The following is a 22257-nucleotide window of genomic DNA, read 5'->3' on the forward strand; positions in this document are numbered from 1 at the left end:
GGTGTGAAAAGCCAACTCATTGGAAAAGACCGTGATGCTGAGAAGTTCAGGTCAGCTCAGTCTTGTCTGACTCTGCAACCCCATGGACTGCAGCACGCCAGGCCTCCCTGTCCATCATCAACTGCCAGAGCTTCATCAAACTCCTGTCCATTGAGTCGGTAGTGCCATCCAACCACCTCATCCTCTGTTATCCTCTTCTCCTCCCGCCTTCAATCTTTCCAGCATAACAGTCTTTTCAAATGAGTCAGTTCTTCACAGCAGGTGGCCAAAGTATTGGAGTTTCAGCTTCAACATCAGTCATTCCAATGAACACTCAGGACTGATTTCCTTTTAGGATGGACTGGTTGGATCTCCTTGCAGCCCAAGGGACTCTCAAGAGTCTTCTCCAACACCACAGTTCAAGAGCATCAATTCTTCAGCGCTCAGCTTTCTTTGTAGTCCAACTCTCACATCCATACAAGACTACTGGAAAAACCATGGCCTTGATTAGATGAACCATTGTTGGCAAAATAATGTCTCTGCTTTTTAATATGCTGTCCAGGTTGGTCATAACTTTTCTTCCACGGAGTAGACGTCTTTTAACTTCATGGTTGCAGTCACCATCTGCAGTGATTTTGGAGCCCAAAAAAATAAAGTCTGACACTGTTTCCACTGTCTCCCCATCTATTTGCCATGAAGTGATCAGACCAGCTGCCATGATCTTAGTTTTCTGAATGTTAAGCTTTAAGCCAACTTTTTCATGCTCTTCTTTCACTTTCATCAAGAGACTCTTTAGTTCTTCTTCCCTTTCTGCCATAAGTCTGGTGTCATCTGCATATCTGAGGTTATTGATGTTTCTCCCAGAAATCTTGATTCCAGCTTGTGCTTCATCCAGCTCAGCGTTTCTCATGATGTACTCTGTATATAAGTTAAATAAGCAGGGTGACAATATACAGCCTTGACGTTCTCCTTTTCCTGTTTGGAACCAGTCTGTTCTTCCATGTCCAGTTCTAACTGTTGCTTACTGACCTGCATACAGGTTTCTCAAGAGACAGGTCAGGTGGTCTGGTATTCCCATCTCTTTCAGGATTTTCCACAATTTATTGTGATCTACACAGTCAAGGCTTTGGCATAGTCAATAAAGCAGAAATAGATGTTTTTCTGGAACTCTCTTGCGTTTTTGATGATCCAATGGATGTCGGCAATTTGCTTTCTGGTTCCTCCGCCTTTTCTAAAACCAGCTTTAACATCTGCAAGTTCACTATTCATGTACTGTTGAAGCCTGGCTTGGAGAATTTTGAGAATTACTTTACTAGCATGTGAGATGAGTGCAATTGTGCAGTAGTTTGAGCATTCTTTGGCATTGCCTTTCTTTTGGATTGGAATGAAAACTGACCTTTTCCAGTCCTGTGGCCACTGCTGAGTTTTCCAAATTTGCTGGCATATTGAGTGCAGCACTTTCACAGCATCATCTTCTAATTTGAAATAACTCAACTGGAATTCCATCACCTCCACTAGCTTTGTAGTGATGCTGGGAATGATGAAGGCAAAAGGAGAAGGGAATGCCAGAGGATGAGATTGTTAGATAGTATCACTGACTCAATCAATATGAGTTTGAGCAAACTCTGGGAGATAGTGATGGACAGGGAGCCCTAGCATGCCCCAGTCCATAGGGTAGCAAAGAATGGGATATGACTTAGCAACCTAAAAACAACTCAGGGGAAAATTATGTGGCCAAGCATTCTAAAATTTTTTCCTACAATGGATAGAATCAAATCCTCAGATTTTTTACCACAACCATTGAAAAACTCAAAGTTCACAAATAGCTAACCTTAGATAAGCATTCTTATAAAACAAATATCATATGTGTTTTAAGTTTATTGGCCAAATGAATTCCTTTTCTGAAATGATGGCAGACTCTAAAGTGCACAATGTTTAACCTTTTTGTGTACATATCCTCTACCTGTGTACACACAGTAGCATTTTGTGATAAGTATATATATATATATTTTTTTTCATTGAATGACAGTTCTTCTCAACTGCATCCCTTACCTCTATCTACTAGTCTATTGATTTCAGATCTGTGTTGTATTAATAGAAATGAGTTTTGAGTGCATGGTCAAAACCCATACCTCATATTCCATCAGTGTTCTGGAAAATCCTAGATAAAGTTTATGAATAGTGGCTAATCAAATACCAGTACTGTCTGCTATAGATTTATTGAAATGTTCCAGTATCTAAAGATGGTTACAATTAAGGAAAGTAATAAACTGTTCAAAACCTGTAAAATATGTAGAAATTAAAAGGATAGACTATCTCACTAATCAAAGATATGTTAGTGCACATTGAGTTTGACTTTATTCAATCCTCCTATTTATGTACTTACGTTAGTTCTGATGATGATATGATGATGGTGTCTCATTAGATTAAGATGATGAAATCATGGACTAGAAGTAGTTGTTCTCTAAGTTATTATCAGGAAATAATGATATACTGGATGTTCTGAGTTGCAGTGTTGGCACAGGTGATTCTCATATGCTTAATAAGCAGAATTCTATTAAAAAAGACAGCTGGGTTAAGTATTTGACAGAGTATGTGGTTACAATATTATGCAATGGAAACATGAATTAATTCTGAGAATCACTATTAATGCTCAAGAAACCAGAGCATATATTAGAATTTATATCTAGTAATAGGTATCTTCCTAAGAGGTAAACATTTGAGGGCATTTTGACTTTAGTTAATATATTGGAGAAGACTCTTGAGAGTCCCTTGGACTGCAAGGAGATCCAACCAGTCCATCCTAAAGGATATCGGTCCTGAATATTCATTGAAAGGACTGATGCTGAAGCTGAAACTCCAATACTTTGGCCACCTGATGAGAAGAACTGACTCTTTTGAAAAGACCCTTATGCTGGAAAAGATTGAAGGCAGATGGAGAAGGGGAGGACAGAGGATGAGATAGTTGGATGGCATCACCGACTCAATGGACATGAGTTTGGGTAAACTCCGGGAATTGATGATAGACAGCGAGGCCTGGCATGCTGGAGTCCATGGGGTTGCAAAGAGTTGTACATGACTAAATGACTGAACTGAACCGAATATATTACATTTACTATTTCATATCTCTGACACTTAATGATGCTATTTAAGCAGTAGGCATATATTCCTTTGGCAAATATACAGAGAAAAAATTTTAAATAAATTGATTTTATCATATAGCTTACTTAAACAAGTTTCCTACAGAGAAGGATCCATAGCCGGAAGAATAAGAAGCTCAATAAAACCTGACTTTAGAAGTTATTTCTGACCTATTTTTACTTCTTGGAGTTTCTCTTATAGCAAAGAAAATATATCCTAATAAAGATTAATAGTGAAACTGAAGTGACATAGCATGAATGATAATTTAAACTGAAAATAGTAAATATTCTCTGCTTGGGATTCAGTGGATTAAGAAATATTTCAAAGCTTTATTAACCTCATTGGCTGTGCAGCATCTCTAACTAAATTTTTAGTATTTTTAATGTTACAGTGCCTTAAAAATGAGATCCAATTGTGTGCAATATGTGTAGAGTGAAAGATAACATGTTGAAGTTGTCTGTTATAGTTAGTTGTTCCCTAACATCCCATTCCTTAATGTACAGACTCAGTGCATTGAGTTACTTGAATTCTTGGTCCATTATTCTTCCTCCAAATCAAACCATGATTCTACACTAATCTCAAGGGTACATGATGAGGATAATTAATTTTATTATAAAACACTTTGATTCCCAGTATATTATTTATTGAAAAATCCTTAAGAAAACTGGAGGAGGTAAGAATGGCAGATGGGAATAAAATAAAAATAAATCAAGAAACAAGAAAAGGTCCTTGTATGATCTGATAATAATTACAGTCCATGAGCTGAGAGTATAATTTATTCAGCCCTCTGCCCTTGAGGTTGGGCACTGAGGTAAGAACTGAGTCTATTCTTTAACAACCTTCCTTATAAATTCATATGTGTGTATACACACACACACGCACTCATACACACATACTCCAAAATGTCATATTTGTGTCAGTTTTACTACACTCTTCTTTGACAGTTTGAACAGTTCTTTGACAATGATATTGTTTTAACCTTACCCTTTGATTTATTCAAAGTAAAAACTATCTATCATGGAATTATGTTAAGAAACGAACTAACCTCAGTAACCTCATTGATTCTCAAAATTCATACCTCTTTGTTTCAATTACCGCATAGTTGTTGTGTGGTGGACAATAAAACCAGACTTCCCAGGTATGAATCTCGATTCTCACTGAAAAGTCCAATGCCTAAAGGACAGCCAGGAGCACAGTTTTAGTCAAAATTTGGCATATTAACTTCCTGCAACAAGGTATACTGCCATCATGGGGAAATTGGAGATATTTTGGGCAGAAGGAGTTAAGTCTGTCGTAGAGTTTGGGGGTATGCTGGGGCATTTGGAATGTGTTTATAAAAGCAGGGATCAGCACTAGTTTAGGTAATACCAGGAAATTGAGGCAATTCTGTACATGTATGTTACTTTCTATATGGTACTTGGGAAAACAGTTTGAAGTTGTTTTTGATAAAGACATAGTAACTAAGAGAGGAAGCTATTTGGTCATTTTGAGGGTGCCTAGTGCCCAAGAATTTTATCTTGTTTATTCATAGAGGGAGCTCATCTAGTGATGGTATTCTGTTAAATTTTTTGTGCTCAGCAGAAGAAACCACAACCTTTTCTTAGTTGCCAGAGCAGATACCAGCTGTCAGCTCTCTGAGCTGATTTTAATTTTCTCCCTTATCACCTAATGGATGTTTATCTGGGCAATTTATTTAAACACTCTAAACTTTCATTTTTTGTGTGTGTAAAATAGGAATAATATAGCACTTCATCAAGCAGGTTTTGAGACTGTTATGTGATTTAAGATAGATTCATCAGTCCTAAAGGGCTAAGGTGTACAGGGAACTTAAACAAAAATTTTAATTTTTTTCTCCCCCTGTTTACAGTATCTAGTGGGGATGTCAGGGAGCTCCTGTGGTCTTCATTTTGGGTCCTAGTGGGAAGTCCTGCTATTTGGTATGGCAAAGGGAAAAACATAATAGCAGGATTATTTAGCAGTTCATACATTTTATTCCAGAAAGAACAGAGATCACATCCACTCAAACTTCAGTGGCTAAATAGCTAAAAAGAACTTCAAGATGGCAGTGCAACACAGCCCCAGTGGACTAGAATTGGGATAATGAGCTGTTTGTGAACTGAACAGACACATTACCAAAACTGTGAGGCACTTAGAACAGTGCCTGGGGTATAAGATGTGCTTCATAAATGCTAGATATAACAATAATAAATAACATAATTATCTTCATTTTCCTTCCCTCCATAAGATTTCATAATAATGACTTACTTATCATATGCGAGTTTATTTTCAGATGAACTTTCCTGATGAAATAAACACTGGATTTTTAATATCAGTGTCTGTTAATGACATATGAAGCAATTTCTTTGTAAATTTATTGTGTTTGAATAGGTGGTTTGGAAGGGAACAATGCTAATGTATTTTTACACTAGATTATTTGTAAAGTTTAGTGAGTATTTGAAATTTAAAAATTAGGGATGGTACGTGATTAATGCTTTTTTCTTTTTTTTTTTTTTTTTGGCCTGTTTAGATTTTATTGACTGGTAAAATTAAATAATCTGTAGATCCGTTATGAACCTGCCAAGTGGTACATTAGACTCATGTTATGCTGTGACTGTGAACACTAATTGAAAACATTACCATAGTGATTGCTATAGTAACATTTAAATTGGCATCAGTGCCAAGAAATCTTTTTTGTTGATCTGATAGAGATTAATTCATAGTACATTTCAAGAATATAAGTGAAATTTTTCTGGTATTTTCATTCATATGGGCTGAAAAAAGAGCTTGTGTATATGTTCATAAAATAATAATTCTAATAAAAATTGCTTAAATGCAATTTGCCATGTTTCATATATGATTTTATATTTTAATGACATCAGAGTACCTCATATAGTTTTCTTCCATAATATCACACTATATTTTCAGTTTGAAATATAAAAGAAATTAAAATATACTCTAGGTAATTCAATATATAAATATTAAGCATTTTAAGTTGATTAAAGTATTTAATCCCTCAACGTATACTTCTAATCTTCTCCTCTGCTCTGTGCAAGATCATTTAATATAAAGACAGGAAAAGCCTGTTCTGGTTTTGAATAACAGTCTGAAAAAAGAGAGTCATATGTAATTTAAAGATAGCTAAACTTAATTGAGCTTTTTCTAAGCTTTTTATGAGAATTAGCAACAAGTTCATGAGTATTAAGTTTTACAAATTAAGAAACTAAGATGTAGAAAGAAGTTAGTGTCTTATCTAAAGTTACACTCTGCTAACTAGTAGGGAACGTAGCTTTCTGAAATAATTCCAATTTATGGTCCTAAAAATGCTTTATGTTAACTCCCTTCACTGAATATTATGTACTCATTGATATTGAAGCATTGAAAAGAAATCTCTTAACTTTACCAGTTACAGTGAAGAAAATCTTACAAATTGGTAATAAATATTAATATTTAGTTAGCACTGTGTTAGTTTCCTAGGGCTGTTGTAACAAAGCACAGTAAACAGGATGGTTTAAAAAAAACTGAAATTTATTATTTATTATTTTACAATTATGGAACTTAGCTATCTGAAGTCAGGGTATTTGTAGGTCTCTACTCTCTCCATAGACTCTAGTGGAGCAGTCTTCTTTATCTCTTCCAGCTTCTGGTAGGCTGTCGTGTGGCAGCACAAATCCAGTATTTATATCTGCCTTTCCATGGCCCTTTTTTCTCTGCATTAGTCTCTTCTCTTCTCATAATCCAGTCATGTTGGATTAAGGCCCACATTAATTCAGAATGACTTCATCTTAATTTGGTTACATCTTTACAGATCCGATTTCCAAATAAATTCACATCCATAGGTGCCAGGGTTGAAGACTTGAATATATCTTTTTGGTGAACAAAATTCAACATGTAACAAGCACTCTCATAAGCAATCGTCCAGACTGTTGACCAAATATTTCTGGATTTCTTTCTTCCAAATACATTGTTAGACTGTCCTCCTTCATAACCTCTGAATTTAAACATAACCATGGCATTTGTTTTGCACATTAAAATATGAGTGTAAGTGAGTGTCCCTCTTCTGTGTGGACAGCCTAGGGGCCAGCTTGAGAGACTCCATGATCCTTCTTCCTTCTCTTGGTAAACCTGGGGGCATGGAGATGGGACGTCCTTTGCCTTGGGTTCCTGGTGACAAGGTTTATTACAGCCTCCCAGGAAAACCACAGTGTTGTATATCTTGAGCAAGAATAAGCATTTGCCTCCAAGCCACCATGGAACAACGTGACTGGTTAATAAATATTTGCTAGAGCTCATATGCTGTCCCAACAACAACAACCCAAGCAATTTGTAACACTGATTTAAAGCCTGGCCATTCAGCAGTCAAGAAAGTCTTGTCAGAGTCTCAAAATGCAGAAATTCTTTTCATACAGGGTTGTAATATTTGGCAAAACTATCACCTGTGATAACTTGGAAGGTAGATTCTGGGCCCAGTGAGCTTGTAGCCTGAGTGGAAATGTGGAAAAACAGAGTATCAGTAGGGTGTACTTGTCACTAAGGCTGTGTCAGCCAAGTACTATAAAAACAGATAAATTCAGAGAGCTATTGCTTCCCTTGTGGCTCAGCTGGTAAAGAATCTGCCTGCAATGCGGGAGACCTGGGTTCAATCCCTGGGTTGGGAAATCCCCTGGAGAAGGGAAGGACTACCCATTCTAGTATTCTGGCCAAGAGAATTCCACGGACTAATGGGGGTCTCAAAGAGTCGGACACAACTGAGCAACTTTCACTTTTCAATGCCAGTTTGTTGGCAGGAAAAGGAGATGGCATGAATGGAGTACTGGCAGGTTGAGAAAAAGATGCAACCTTTTGATGCTCTTTCATAAAAGAGAAGTAATATTTTGTGTGAAAATGGCTGATTCAAACTTATCAATGATAAGTAAGTGAAATTGATGTGTATCAATACTATGTGAAGATTTTCAGAAACTGAATGCCAAAGTTACTTTTTTCCTACCTTGGCAAAAGTGAAATCAGAGATTGGAGCAGGTCTCCTTCAGCCTGAAATTCTGATAAAGTTGAAGTAGAACAACCTTCACTAACTGACCGATTATAAACATGCTGTGTGTATATGAGGTACATATTATTATTTTACTATAAGATTATCATTGTATTAACTAGTGCATTCAAGCTAGCAGTGAGGAGCTATTCCATTTAATATCAACTAATTAGTATCAACTAGTGTAACACAAAACACTAAAAAAATGATTATACAACTTTTGCACTAAGGCAACTAGGGAACTATTCAGGACTGCCTAGCTAGGACTTGAAACCAGAAATTTGTGCTTCAGAAGTCATGTCCTCAAATAATGACCTGTTATAACCTAAGTTTTAACATTTGAACAGTTTTCAAGGTTGACTCTATAGATAAATAAAATTACAGCAGATATTAGGACATTTGCAAATATATTCATCAGTAAGAAAAATTGTAGCACCTTCTAGTACTTAAAAGCTAGACCACTTGAATTTTTTTCATATTTAGAGACCATTTGAATAACCCAGGTAAACTATAATCTGCATTTACTAATAAAAGCATTGCAAAATATTAATTGTATAGTGAAGACTGTGGTTTCTATTCAATGGGCAGCTTCTAGTCCCCATATTTTTGATCACTTAGCTTGATGTCATCACCTCCTCCTTCATATGCTTTCCTCTCTGGGTTACAAGAACCTTCCTCCGCCCACTTTCAGTTTCTCTGTCCTCTTCTTCTACAATCTCCCCACTTCTTTCTCTCAGATAGACACAGCTGAAACAAACCAGCCATGCTATTGCCAACTCATTGGAAAAGACCCTGATGCTGGGAAAGATTGAGGGCAGGAGGAGAAGGGGCTGACAGAGGATGAGATTGTTGGATGGCATCATTGACTAAATGGGCATGAGTTTGAGCAAACTCTGGGAGATAGTGAAAGATGGGTAAGCCTGGGTGCTGTAGTACACGGGGTCACAAAAAGTCAGACATGACTGAGTGACTGAGAAACAGCAAAATTGCTTTAGGATCTTTGATTTGGCTATTTCTATAACTGGGCTTCCCAAGTGGCTCTAGTGGTAAAGAACCTGCCTGTCAATACAGGAAACATAAGGGATGTGGATTTCATCCTGAATCAGAAAGATCCCCTGGAGTATGAAATGGCAACCCACTCTGGTATTCTTGCCTGAAGAATCCCATGGACAGAGGATCCTGGCAAGCTACAGTCCATAGGTCGCAAAGACTCGGATACGACTGAAGCGGCTTAGCATGCACGTGTATGCATATAATTGAAAGAACACCTCCTACATATCTAATTGGATGTTTCCCCTTCCTTCAAATATTTACTCAAATAATGCTTTCTTAATAAGACCAACCTGGAATGTCACTTCCCTTCCCTTGCTCAGCCTCTATATTCATATCCCACTGTATTGCTTTAAGTTCTTTCATTTAGTTCTTTCATAAGATTCCAGATTAGCACTTATAGTAAACCGTGGATGTGCTTATGCCTGTAAAATAGTTAATGTGATAGTTTACAATGACCCTCTCAAACCTCTCATTTAAAGTTTTCTAGACAAATGCATAATGTTTTATTGCACATTAATGTAATATAATTATATAATGACCTAATCAATAGGTCAGTTTGAGTGAAAGAAAGAGTTTAATTAACACAGATCAACCATATTTCAAGCTCTCTTTATGCACATGATTTTATTTAATCATTATACCTTCTTTTAAGATAGACTTATGATTCCTATTATAGATATGATGAAAATAAAGACTAGTTAATAAATTCCCCTATGCTTATAAAAAGTTACAAACTCAGGATATTAACCCATATCCCTCTTCACAATTGCTGTTTATTCCACTCTTCTGACTACATCGATAATGTCAATGTAAATATATTTTTTTTCAAATTTTAAGTTCTTGTTACTTTAAAATATGGAGTCCATACATTTAAACTGGGAAACATTACATTAATATCCATACTAATTTCTTACTGAAGTTTCAGTTCAGTTCAGTTCAGTCACTTAGTCGTGTCCAGCTCTTTGCAACCCCATGAATCGCAGCACGCCAGGCCTCCCTGTTCATCACAAACTCCCGGAGTTTACTTAAACTTATGTCCATTGAGTCAGTGATGCCATCCAGCCATCTCATCTTCTGTCGTCCACTTCTCCTCCTGGACCCAATCCCTCCCAGCATCAAGGTCTTTTCCAATGAGTCAACTCTTCGCGTGAGGTGGCCAAAGTATTGGCTTCGGCTTCAGCATCAGTCCTTCCAATGAACACCCAAGACCAATCTCCTTTAGGATGGACTGGTTGGATCTCTTTGCATACTGAAGTATAACATATCCCAAATTTGTGTTTATAGGTATCAATCTACAGAAGTTTTAGAGGTATCTGTGACTTTATCATTAATAGAAATAAAATAACATTCTAAATATCGTGTTTGTTCACTTTTTCTTTGTAAATTTTGGAACCAATCATATCTGCTGCTAGGTCTTATTATTTATTGCATTACTTAAGAAGCATGTGCATTATTTTATCATATGTGTGGGTGCATGTGCTCAGTTGTGTCTGACTCTTTGCTACCCCCATGGACTGTAACCTGCCAGGCTCCCCTGTTCATGGAATTTTCCAGGCAAGAATACTGGAGTTGGTTGCCATTAGCTACTCCAATGGATCTTCCTGACACAGGGATTGAACCTGTGTCTCCTGCAATGGCAGGCAGATTCTTTACCACTAGCACCACTGAGGAAGCCCTATTTTATTACAATCAGTTTTTAAAAATAGATTGATAGCTGTATTTTAATAAAATTGATCTCTATTTTAATACTACACATCTTATTTCTTAATTCATGCAATAAAATATTGCCATTAGATTGATAGATTCATGAAAGAAGTTAAAATTCCTGTTTAAAATCCATGTATGTGTATTAAGTCACTTCAGTCATGTCCGAATCTTTGAAACTTCATGGTCTCTAGCTTACCAGGCTCCTCTGTCCATGGGGATTCTCCAGGCAAGAATACTGGAGTGGGTTGTCATGCCCTCCTCCATTTGATCTTCCCTACCCAGGGATCGAACCTAGGTCTCCGAGATTGCAGGCAGATCCTTTACCGTCTGAATCTTTACCTGGTAAAGATTCCTTTACCAGGGAAGCCCTTAAAATCCATAATACATATTTTTTTTATTAAACTATTAACTTCCCATCTGTATATGTACATGGTAATTAGTATAAGTGCTTGCATATTTGTTTTGTAATTTGTTCTTCCATAACTACTTAATTTTCCCTCCACTCCTCTGTACTTCCAAGCATATCCCACCACCCACTTGATCCTGGAATCTCCTGCTCTACCCTAACACATAAGCTGGGCAGCAGTTTGGTGTGAACTGCTGCTTTCTAGAGCTACTTTGGGAGAAAAGCTGTGTAAAATCAAATACAGTTTTAAGCATGGACACTTTTTAACACTGTGTTCTTTCTTAAATGAGAAATACTTAGTGTAGGCTGGTGCATGTGAGACACTTATTAACTTGCATCTGTCACGTTCTGATGTTCATTTTTGACGCTGGAAGCTAATATGAAACCACGAGTAGAAAATGTATTTATACCCTTCTCCACTGATTAAAAATTTGAAATATAGAATTTTATTTCATTTTCCTGATAGATTAAATATTATTCAATAAATCACTTGTAATCTCAGTTACCTCTTCAGATATGTGTCATAAGCACATTTTCTCATGTTATATATGTAGAACACATTCTTAGATTATAAACTCCTTAGAATATAAACCCTACCTGATGAGAAGAACTGACTCATTGGGAAAGACCCTGATGCTGGGAAAGATTGAAGGCAGGAGGAGAAGGGGACAACAGAGAATGAAATAGTTGGATGGCATCACTAACTTGATGGACATGAGTTTGAACAAGCTCCGAGAGTTGGTGATGGACAGGGAAGCCTGGCAGGCTGCAGTTCGTGGGGTCGCAAACATTCCAAAATGACTAAGCAAATGAACTGAACTGAAATGAAACTCCTTAAGGAATCTGCAGTTCTGTTCACCTAGAAAAATGCCTAGAAAAAGAGTAGGCATTTTGTACGTAGTTGGTGAAAGAATTACTAAGTGATTTTTTGATGACTTCATGTATGATCTCATATTACATGTAAGTTGTAGTCTTAGACAATTAGCTCATTTTCACCTTTTCCCCAGTGTTTCTGTCAGCATATTTTCAGGAAACAGCATACCGAATGATTGTGAAGGAGTTAAAAGGGTGTTTGTTGTTGCTTTTGCTTAGTTGCTAAGTCATGTCTGGTTTTGTGGACCCCATGGACTATCGCCTTCTAGGCTCCTCTGTCCAAGGGATTTCCCAGGCAAAAATACTGAAATGGGTAGCCATATCCTTCTCCAGAGGATATTCTCAACCCAGGGATGGAACCTCCATCTCCTGCGTGGCGGGCAAATTTTTTACCACTGAGCCTCTAAGGAAGCCCCAAAAAATGACGTGGGTAGGGTTAAAGGAATTGATTGAGGATGGTGCAATGTTTGAACTGTGTTGTTGGAGAAGACTCCTGAGAGTCCCTTGGACTGCAAGGAGATTAAACCAGTCAATCCTAAAGGAAATCAGTCCTGAATATTCATCAGAAGGACTGATGCTGAAGCTGAAATTCCAATACTTTGGCCACCTGATGCGAATAATTGACTCATTGGAAAAGACCCTGATGCTGGGAAAAGGCAGGAAGAGAAGGGGACGACAGAGGATAAGGTGGTTGGATGGCATCACCGACTCAAAGGACATGAGTTTGAGTTGGTGATGGACAAGAAGCCTGGCATGCTGCATGCGGTCCATGGGGTCACAAAGAGTCAGACACAACTGAGTGACTGAATTGAATGTTTCAGGTGTGTGTGTGTGTGTGTGTGTGTGTGTGTGTGTGCATGAGCATATACACACACATGTGTGTGTGTGTTATTTTAAGCACTGCTTCACTTTCTGGCTTCCTTGGTGGCTCAGACAGTAAAGAATCTACTTGCAATGTGGGAGACTCAGGCTCAGTTCCTGGGTCAGGAAGATCCCCTGGAGAAGGGAATAACTACCCACTCCAGTATTCTTGTCTGGAGAAACCCATGCGCAGAAGAGTCTGGCAGGGTTACAGTCCATGGGGTCACGAAAAGTACGACAGGACTAAGCAACTAACACTACTACTCACTTACTGGCACTACAAAATGCTACTGACTTATTTTGTATGTTTCCTGCACTAGTCCTACAATCAGACATTTCTCCATGAATCCCCAGTTCCTTTAATTTGGAAAGTTGTATTAGAAACTAATACCAGTGTACTAGGTGAGTTCATTGGTACTGGATAATATTGCTGGCAGGCCATCTCAACTAATAAAGTAAGGGCTACATATACATGTACTTCATATGTGTAACCCATATCTATAAATATTTCAACATATAAGCATCTGTCTTTACATTAAAGTACATAAGTTTTCACTGATGTCTCCATTTCTAATCTGTTACCACATGGATCATGCTGTCCTCATTTCCTTTATTGTTCAGTCACTAAGTCATGTCTGACTCTTTGTGATCCCATGGACTATAGCACACCGGTATCCTCTGTCTTTCACTATCTCCATGAGTTTGCTCAAATTCACATCCATTGAGTTGGTGATGCTATCTAACTATCTCATCCTCTGCCTCCCCCTCCTCCTTTTGCCATCTATCTTTCCCAGCATCAGGATCTTTTCTAGTTAGTCGGTTCTTCCCATCACATGGCCAAAGTATTAGAGCTTCAGTATCAGTTCTTCTGATGAATATTCAGGGTTGATATCCTTTTGAATTGACTGGTTTGATCTCCTTGAAGTCCAAGGGATTCATTCCCTTGCTTATCTGTAAATTCTCACAATAGCAGTGAGAAATGTGACTTCCAATATCTGCCATCCAATTACTTAATTGTTCAATTTTGGTATATACGTAGAGTTGCATAATTCGTAAACTATATCCTTAGAAGAAACAACTTTATTGGCTAGAAGGCAATGCATATGTTCAGTTTCTTTCCATTTAGTCTTAGTGACTCATTCCCAAAGTTGTTTAGAGCAGCACCTTTCTCCCCCCTCGCCACCCTTCACTCAAGTGGTTTCATATAATTTTAATGTTAGATTCTCTTGTAGTAGCCTGCATTCCTTCTTGGATTCAACCTTTGCAGTTTTCAATTCCTAAATGATTTTTTCAAGTGCATAAATTAAAGCTAATTCTTTGAGTAAAGTTGCATGGGTTTTGACAAATGTATAATGTCATATAGGCCACTGTTGTAGTATCATACAGAATTCACTGTTCAAAAGTCCCCCTTTGTACACCTGTTCATCCTTATTATCTTCCTCCCAAACCACCGCAACCTCTGGTTTTTCTATTGTGTCTGTAGTTTTGCTTTTTCCAGACTGTCATTCAGTTTTAATGATTCAGTATTTTCAAACTTGAGCACTGCATTTTAACATTTCACTTATCACAAGGCATCTGTTTTCTCAGTTTTGTGTGAGTGACTTGATAGCTCATTTCTTTTTGCCCCTGAATAATACTATATAGGTATATCCCATTTTGCTTACCCATTCACCTACATTTTGTGCCAGTCTGAGCCTACTGATAAGCAATGTCATGGCTAGATCATCCCTTACAGTTCTTATTATGATTGCAAAACACTCTCAGCACCAAAAAATCAAAAAACTTTGAAAAAAAAAAAAAGCCCAAAGGTTTATTCTCACAACTCCTGGGAAGCACATGGGACACCTGAGCACACATACCTATTTCCTGGTGGGGAGGAGGAGTTGAGGGAGAAAAAGATACACACACACACATATGCAGAAATAGAGAGAGCAAGAATAAGTCAGCTAGCCAGTGCATAGTTCTGGAGTTCTGCTTTTACTACTAGGGAGAGTGAGGGCCTAGGGCTTCTCATTCTTTATTGGCGAATTGAAAATGTAACAGCAGAAATTTAAAGGGTAAGAAGAGAAAAACAAGTGGCTCTCAGGTTGTGAGAAGTGTTGAGTTTGGCGACTTTTAACTTCTATATGAGTATAATTATTCTTTCCTATGGAAAGCCTTCTCTTCATCTGATTTCCTGCATTTTCATAGACCACTGTTGTGCTTTGATTTTTATTCTTCCCTCAGATGAAAGTGTTGTATGTGCTTATGCTGATTAAATGGTGTGCATTTCCCTTAGGCTTAGTATAGTCCAATTTTACGCTGCATGGTATGTCATTTTGCCACACCAACTTGAAAGTATTTTCGTCCAGTTTCGAGTGTTTAAGAACACAGAAGCAAAAATTGTCCCTCTTTGTGATAGAAAATTCCAGTAATACCTTAGTAGCCAACATTCTTAAACAGGTTATGAACATATCTCTTAACAGTTTTTCCATCTCTGACCCTGACTAAGATGATTCACTTGTAAGGCAGATCCCCCAATTAAAATATGTCCAAAATAACACCCCCTAACATGTCCCTTTTTTCTTTATCTTGTTATATTATAGGGGGGAACCTCAACTGAACAGATACAGTAGTATCTTGGCCAACTACAAAAGGGGCATCTGTGTAATAGAAGTTCACATATAAGTTTCGATCTTTTTGGTCCCATTTAGGGCACAGAGTTGGACACGACTGAAGTGACTTAGCAGCAGCAGCAGCAGGGTACTGATATTGGGGAAAAATTTGCTTGCCCATCTCCTTTTGTTTGAAAGTTGATGTGTTTTCCAGAAATCATAGAGAGTCATCCATTATTATTTATTTTTTAATCTAGAACACTATTCTTACAGAGTATTTCTCTTAGATTCTGCCAATAGATTGTTTACATGTCTTCAGATTTTATAATTCTATATGTACATATTTATATCCTGTTATGTATTTAATATAATGTTATCATTGTTATTTTGATAGTTTATTGTCAAAACCTGTTGTAGAACTTCCTTCAGACCCCAGTTTATACTCTGTTTTCTAGAGAAGACCTAAAGCTGAATTTTTAAGGCTTAGTTTAGTGGTGATAACTGTTAAAGTTTGATTATAGAAAGCTGGAAGTTCCTATTTCTTTCATTAATTTCTGGTTTTGTTTTGAAATAGGTTTACCAGATTTAATTAGATAAAGATAGAATCCCAAATGTCAAGATGCCAATAACTGAACATGAAATTATTGAGAAAGAATCAGTGTTATTTTAGAAAAAATATATATATTAAATAAATATAACAAAATGATAAATTTCATATGTATATGTGTATTTATTTAGTAAATATGAGAAGTATCAATTACCATGAAAAATAGATATGTTAAAACATATGTTCCTAAATATTCAACAGATCCTTGATTAAAAGACTTACAAGACTTGTAATTTTGGTGTCTATTCACATTCATAGTATTGATTCTTTGTATATGCATCATTTAACTAGCTAAACTGTTAGACTTATCTCACCAAACAGTATAATAAACTACAATAGTGTGTTGGAAAGATCACTAGCCAAGCAGAAAACAACATATGTATACCATTTGCCAAATCCACAGAGTAACTGGGTAATCAGAAATATTAATAGTTTTCTTTCTCTCTCCAAACCTTATATATCTCATCTGGAAAAGGAATCAAAATATACGACCATAACCCAGAGGTTTATTTGTTGTTTCTTGTTTTCCTTTAGATAAATATGTTAATGTGTGTGGAAGTAGATTGTTGACTACAAATCTTAAAATAAGGTACTAAAATCAATCATATACACTTGTTTTGTGTGTACATTTTATCTCAGAAACTCTGCCTGAAAAATATGGTTGGAAATTTGAAAATACTTTGTCTGAGTTAAGGATAAGAAATAATGACATAATTCAAGTCTGGTTGGTAGTTTTATATTATGAACATCCTACTTAATTATAGTAATTTACATTTTTTCTTGGTTCACAAATAGCCAACAGTCATTTTTCTCAAATGCAATTGAAACATAATTAAGAGAACAAGAGAATGATAATAAAATAATTTTCAGTTTTTAAAGTTAACAACATTTAGTGAATTTCTTGATTACAAAATCAAGATTAAACCAACCTTAAAATATGGTACTTCACAATACATCTGATGTTTTTTATTTATCAACAAAAATGTGATTAAAATGCAGAGCATTTTAGGCTGATAGAGATAATTAACCATAGAAAATTTAGTAACCAGCTTGTTGCTATTGAATAAATAAAGGATATGAAGAATTTTTAATAAACCCTATGGGATAAGAGCTTGCTAAATTTAAAAACAAATACAATAGAACCCTTTATGATGTGCACTATTGTTCAAGAGTTGAGGAATGTACAGGTGTTAAATTGGCCACACAAGGGGGTACAATAATTTTTCCTAAAGGTGAATGAATTACGCTTAGAATCATGAGGAAAATAAAGGAGATATTTAATAAAAGGGCTTCACTGTTCAGTCTATAATTTATACCAGTCACTGTGTGAAGTTCATACTTAATCCCATGTTATGCAAACTTTTATGAATATCAGTCTTACTTCACTGCAGCATGAGTTTTACTTGTTAGAAAAAACACTGAAACTCTTTTTTAAGATGTTTTTTCCCCTAGAACTCTTTTAAAAAGCACATTTCCTCCCAGTTAATCTCTTTCTGTATCTTTATTAGATACTTACACAATCAGATATCATCAATCTCATATTTGATCCCTGGCTCAAATGAGGATTATCCAATTTAGGCATGAATCAACTAATCAGTTAATTTTACAAATACTTATTAAGTGCCTATGGTATATCAATAATTTTTTCATGCAGGGCACAAAATATCCCACAACCATCCATTATAACTAGAGGAAACTGTCAATAAACATATAATCTACTAAATGAAATATATAATTAAAATCATTGTAAATTATATGAAAGAAATAAATGGATAGTATGAAAGAAATCAATAGAGACTGAAGTTGGCTAAGCTATTTTTGAAAAGGTTATTTTGGAAGATTTTGAAAGAAAGCAGAATATGACATAGAAATTGAAAATAATGAGAAGGTGTTGACTATGGATGAACCAGGTAACATTGTTCAGGGTCAGAGTGTAAGTAAGGCAAAACCTTGATTTATGCAAGCGTTTAAAGGTCATAAAGGAGGCCTTCAGATAAGTTGCATGTGAAGCAATATTTCTTTACAACAGTACAATTAATACCAGGAACACTGATATCAGGCCAACAGAATTCAAATCCTAGGCCCTTCCGCTTTCCCACAGATTCCTGACTTTCTGTGATATTAGCAAGTTACTTCAGTTCCAGTTTACCCCTCTTTCTAGTATGGTCATACTTTCCTTGTAATATGGTTATGAGGAGAATATAGAAACTGTGTTTGAAAAAAGACTTAGCACAGTGCCTACTACACAGAAGGCAAGTTGGAATAAATGTAAGTTGCCAGCATCACAGATGTTAGTAGTCTATTTCTGGAGCAGTAGAGCCCAACTGCAAGTGAATGCCTGGCTTTAGTTTTTAGTCTTTCTGTTGCTATTTATGTGAACTTGTGCAGCCAGTTAAACTCTCTGTGCCTCAGTTTCCTTACAATATGAAAACTATGAGGAGTTATAGAAGACTTGTTTAAAAGGATGCCATAAACTGATAAATTAAACTATATAAAGTCAGTAGACCAGTGAATAACTTTGCTTCTTATTATTATGCTGAAATGTTAGTAGTAGCAGTAAAAAAAAAAAAAAAAAAAAAAAAAAAGGTTTCGTTTTGACCAAGAACAAGGAGAAAAATGAAACAGTTTTTCTAATGAATCTTCTCCCCTCCTGATATAAATGACACTCAAAAGTGGCTCAAGATTTTGCTCAATCATTTGCCTAGTTCACAAACTAATAATCTAGTATTATAATTTATTCCTCCTTTATTTAATACTTTATAATTGATACAAGGACTGATGCTGAAGCTAAAACTCTAATACTTTGGCCACCTGATATGAAAAACTGACTCATTGGAAAAGACCCTGATGCTGGGAAAGATTGAAAACAGGAGGAGAAGGGGATGAGAGGATGAGATGGTTGGATGGCATCACCGACTTGATGGACATGAGTTTAAGCAGGTTCTGGGAGTTGATGATGGACAGAGAAACCTGGTGTGCTCCAGCCCTTGGGGTCGCAACAAGTTGGCTGCGACTGAGCAACTGAACTGAACTAAATCAATGCAATCAACATTCTCTTTTGAATATTGATTGTGAAGAGTTTATTCCGGTCTTAGGTCTGGTTCCCCAGAAACAGGGAAGGATTTGGGTGCAAGTGATTGGTTAACAGATTGCTTCCAGGTCAGGAAGTGTGGGAGAGAGTGGGAAAACAAGACGAGAAAAAGAGTCTAAGTGAGTGTTATTTCAGTCAGTCCAGGCTCAGCATGATTCTTTAGGGGAGCTGCGGGATGCAAATAACATATTGGTTTTTAATATTTCTGCACCTGTTAAACAGTGGCTCAGGGATTCCATGAAAGACAGTTGTAAACTTGCAGGCACTTTAGTCTCCCTGTGCCTGTGGGCAAAGTGGCTCCAGTAACCAAGGGAAGTCCTTCAAAGAGAGTAGCAGGTGCAGGCCATTAGAAGCAAAGCATACAAAAATTGCAGTGCATGAAGTGTGTGTATGTGGCCATATTAAAGAATCAAAGGAAATCTGAGCAGAGATTCGGTGTCCACTTCAAACCACTTCTCTGTGAGCCATCATCATCACTTTCTGGATTACAGTGATATACTTTAACTGTCTCCCTGAATCCTTTCCTATCCTCTAACCTGTTTCCCAATCCGTAGCCAAATTGGTCTTTTCTAAGCATGGCATGTAAAGCCTTCCAAGAGCTTTCCATTTTGCACTGAAATGAAAGCAAATGTCTTATGATAGATTATAGAGACCTATGGGATTCTGGCCTCTGCCTGTCTTTGGCTCCGTCTAATACTGCTGAACTTTTCAGCTTAAAGACTTACATTCTACCTAAAATAGGTATCACAGAACAAATGACAGGAAATGAAGAGCACTCTTCAATTTCTCATGGAAATCTCTCAGTGGGAAGAAACAAGGTTACCCAGTGTAGTCTACTAAGGAAGTGTGATTATTTATCAAAGTGAGTTAACAGCTATTCTTGAGATTCTCTGACTGCTCATTTTCTACCATACTATCCCTGATAAAGAACTTCCCTGGTGCCTCAGACAGTAAAGTGTCTGCCTACAATGCAGGAGACTGAGGTTCAATCCCTGGGTCAGGAAGATCTCCTGGAGAAGGAAATGGCAACCCACTCCAGTATTCTTGCCTGGAAAATCCCATGTGGAGGAGCCTGGTAGGCTACAGTCCATGGGGTCGCAAAGAGTTGGACATGACTAAGTGACTTCACTTTCACTTTCATCCCTAATAAATAAAATGTGGGGCATAGTCTAAACTATTGGCCATTAGATACTTTTCATTAAATGTTTTGCAAGTATTATTTGCTGTTGTACTGTTCTGAAATTTATTTCACAGTTTTAATGGTTGTGGTTAAATTTACCAGTTTCCAGTAGTTTACGAGATTACTACTAGTTATGTAAAGTCAACAGGAATGATCAATGAACAATCTATAATGAGGTTGTTGATGGAAGTAATAAACAATCTATTATGAAAACAATCAAAGGGTCTTCTCTGAGCCAAATGGAGCACAAGAGCTCCAGAGACACTGAATCAAGAATTTGAATTGTGTTTTGCTGGACTACAAAATGGGGACGACTGATAAAGATAAAAACCTTTATGCGTTAAAAATTACATAAACTGCTCATCAAGAACTAGGACTGGAACTGCAAGAGGTAAGGATGCTTGTTAAGCAAGGATAAGTTGGTGTCCAAAATGGTTGCAGAGTTAAAAGGGAAGACCTTGAAACCACAATGCTGCTGCTGCTAAGGGATGTTAATTTGAGAACGGCTGGTGGTGTTGAATCTGAATCAGGAGATTCAGGTTCTCAGTGATGCAGGAACATGTCTGAAACTGTCCATTTTGGATGACTAAACTGCAATTACTCTGTTTTGGTTTTCAAATGTACTCTCTTCTTAAATGGTTAAAACAGATTTACAATGCATGTTCAATATACCACAGGTAGGCTTTTTTATTTAGCATAAAGCTCAACTTAAATCATGTATAAGCCAGAATGACTTTCTCATACCTCAATAAGTGAAAATTTCTCCCATCAATAATAATTATCACCACCCATGCTTTCAGAGTTAAAAACAATAACATGACTTTGATTTCTCTCATTCTGGAAGAGTGTGTAGATTTGTGGTTACATATGTGTATTTTGTTAAGTAAGAACTTTAAAAAAAAATAATAATAGGTATGGAAATTAGAGTACATACAGGTGGACAAGCCAATGGGTCTGGACCATAGCAAGTATCCATTCTTTGTTATATTGGTATACATTGGGAGCAAACCTCATTGATTGATAATGAAAACACTAACATGCTGGGGAATTGTATGCTAGCACTGTGCTGATTTAATATAAGCTACGTGTATTATATTATGTAAAAATAAGTTTAAACCTGAGAATCTAAAAACTAGCTCCAACATGTACTATCTGTATGAATTTTGTCAAATTAGTTAATTCTTCACACCTCAGTGTTCTCATAGGTATATGCTACTATAAAATGTAATCTTTGTATTACAAATAGCTATGACATTGTGATAAATGTTCAAAATAAAATAAATACTTTATGAGACAGGTACTGATTTTTCTGCTTTTATAACAGAAGTAGTTGAGACCTTGTGATGCAGCTAAGTATCCAGAAGTCTCAGATAATAAGGGATAAGCCAAGCTTGAGGGTTATATATGACTTTTATGACTTGATAACTGCAACTAAATCCACAGGTACATAGTCTAGTACTGGACATTTGGCTTAGGCCAGGTAAATTAGAGTCCATTACTAGGATTTTTTTGTTTTTTAAACTCAAAATAGGAAAGGCTATCAGTTGCTTTCTCCATTGGAAGATGTTGAATCTTAAACTCATGTATTTGCAGATTTCATCAGGTTGAGAAGGCTTAGGTCGAAGCCAGAGAAAAGTGAGAGAGAAAGAGAAGGAAAAAAAAAAAGAACTCCAGTACCCAAGGCTCTAATTCTCAGTTTTCATGAGCAGGAAGGGCCCAGTTGCTTCTCTATTCCTTTC

The 22257-nt window shown here is 36.6% G+C and overlaps 1 protein-coding gene across 1 annotated transcript in view; it reads left to right on the top strand.

Annotated features, from left to right (window-relative positions):
- The window catches only part of CDH9 (cadherin 9), a 137460-nt gene that overhangs the window by 31790 nt on the left and 83413 nt on the right, over positions 1 to 22257 (top strand). The window lies entirely within an intron of this gene.

Source organism: Cervus elaphus, chromosome 25 (assembly GCF_910594005.1).
Source record: "Cervus elaphus chromosome 25, mCerEla1.1, whole genome shotgun sequence".
Classification (NCBI taxonomy): domain Eukaryota; kingdom Metazoa; phylum Chordata; class Mammalia; order Artiodactyla; family Cervidae; genus Cervus; species Cervus elaphus.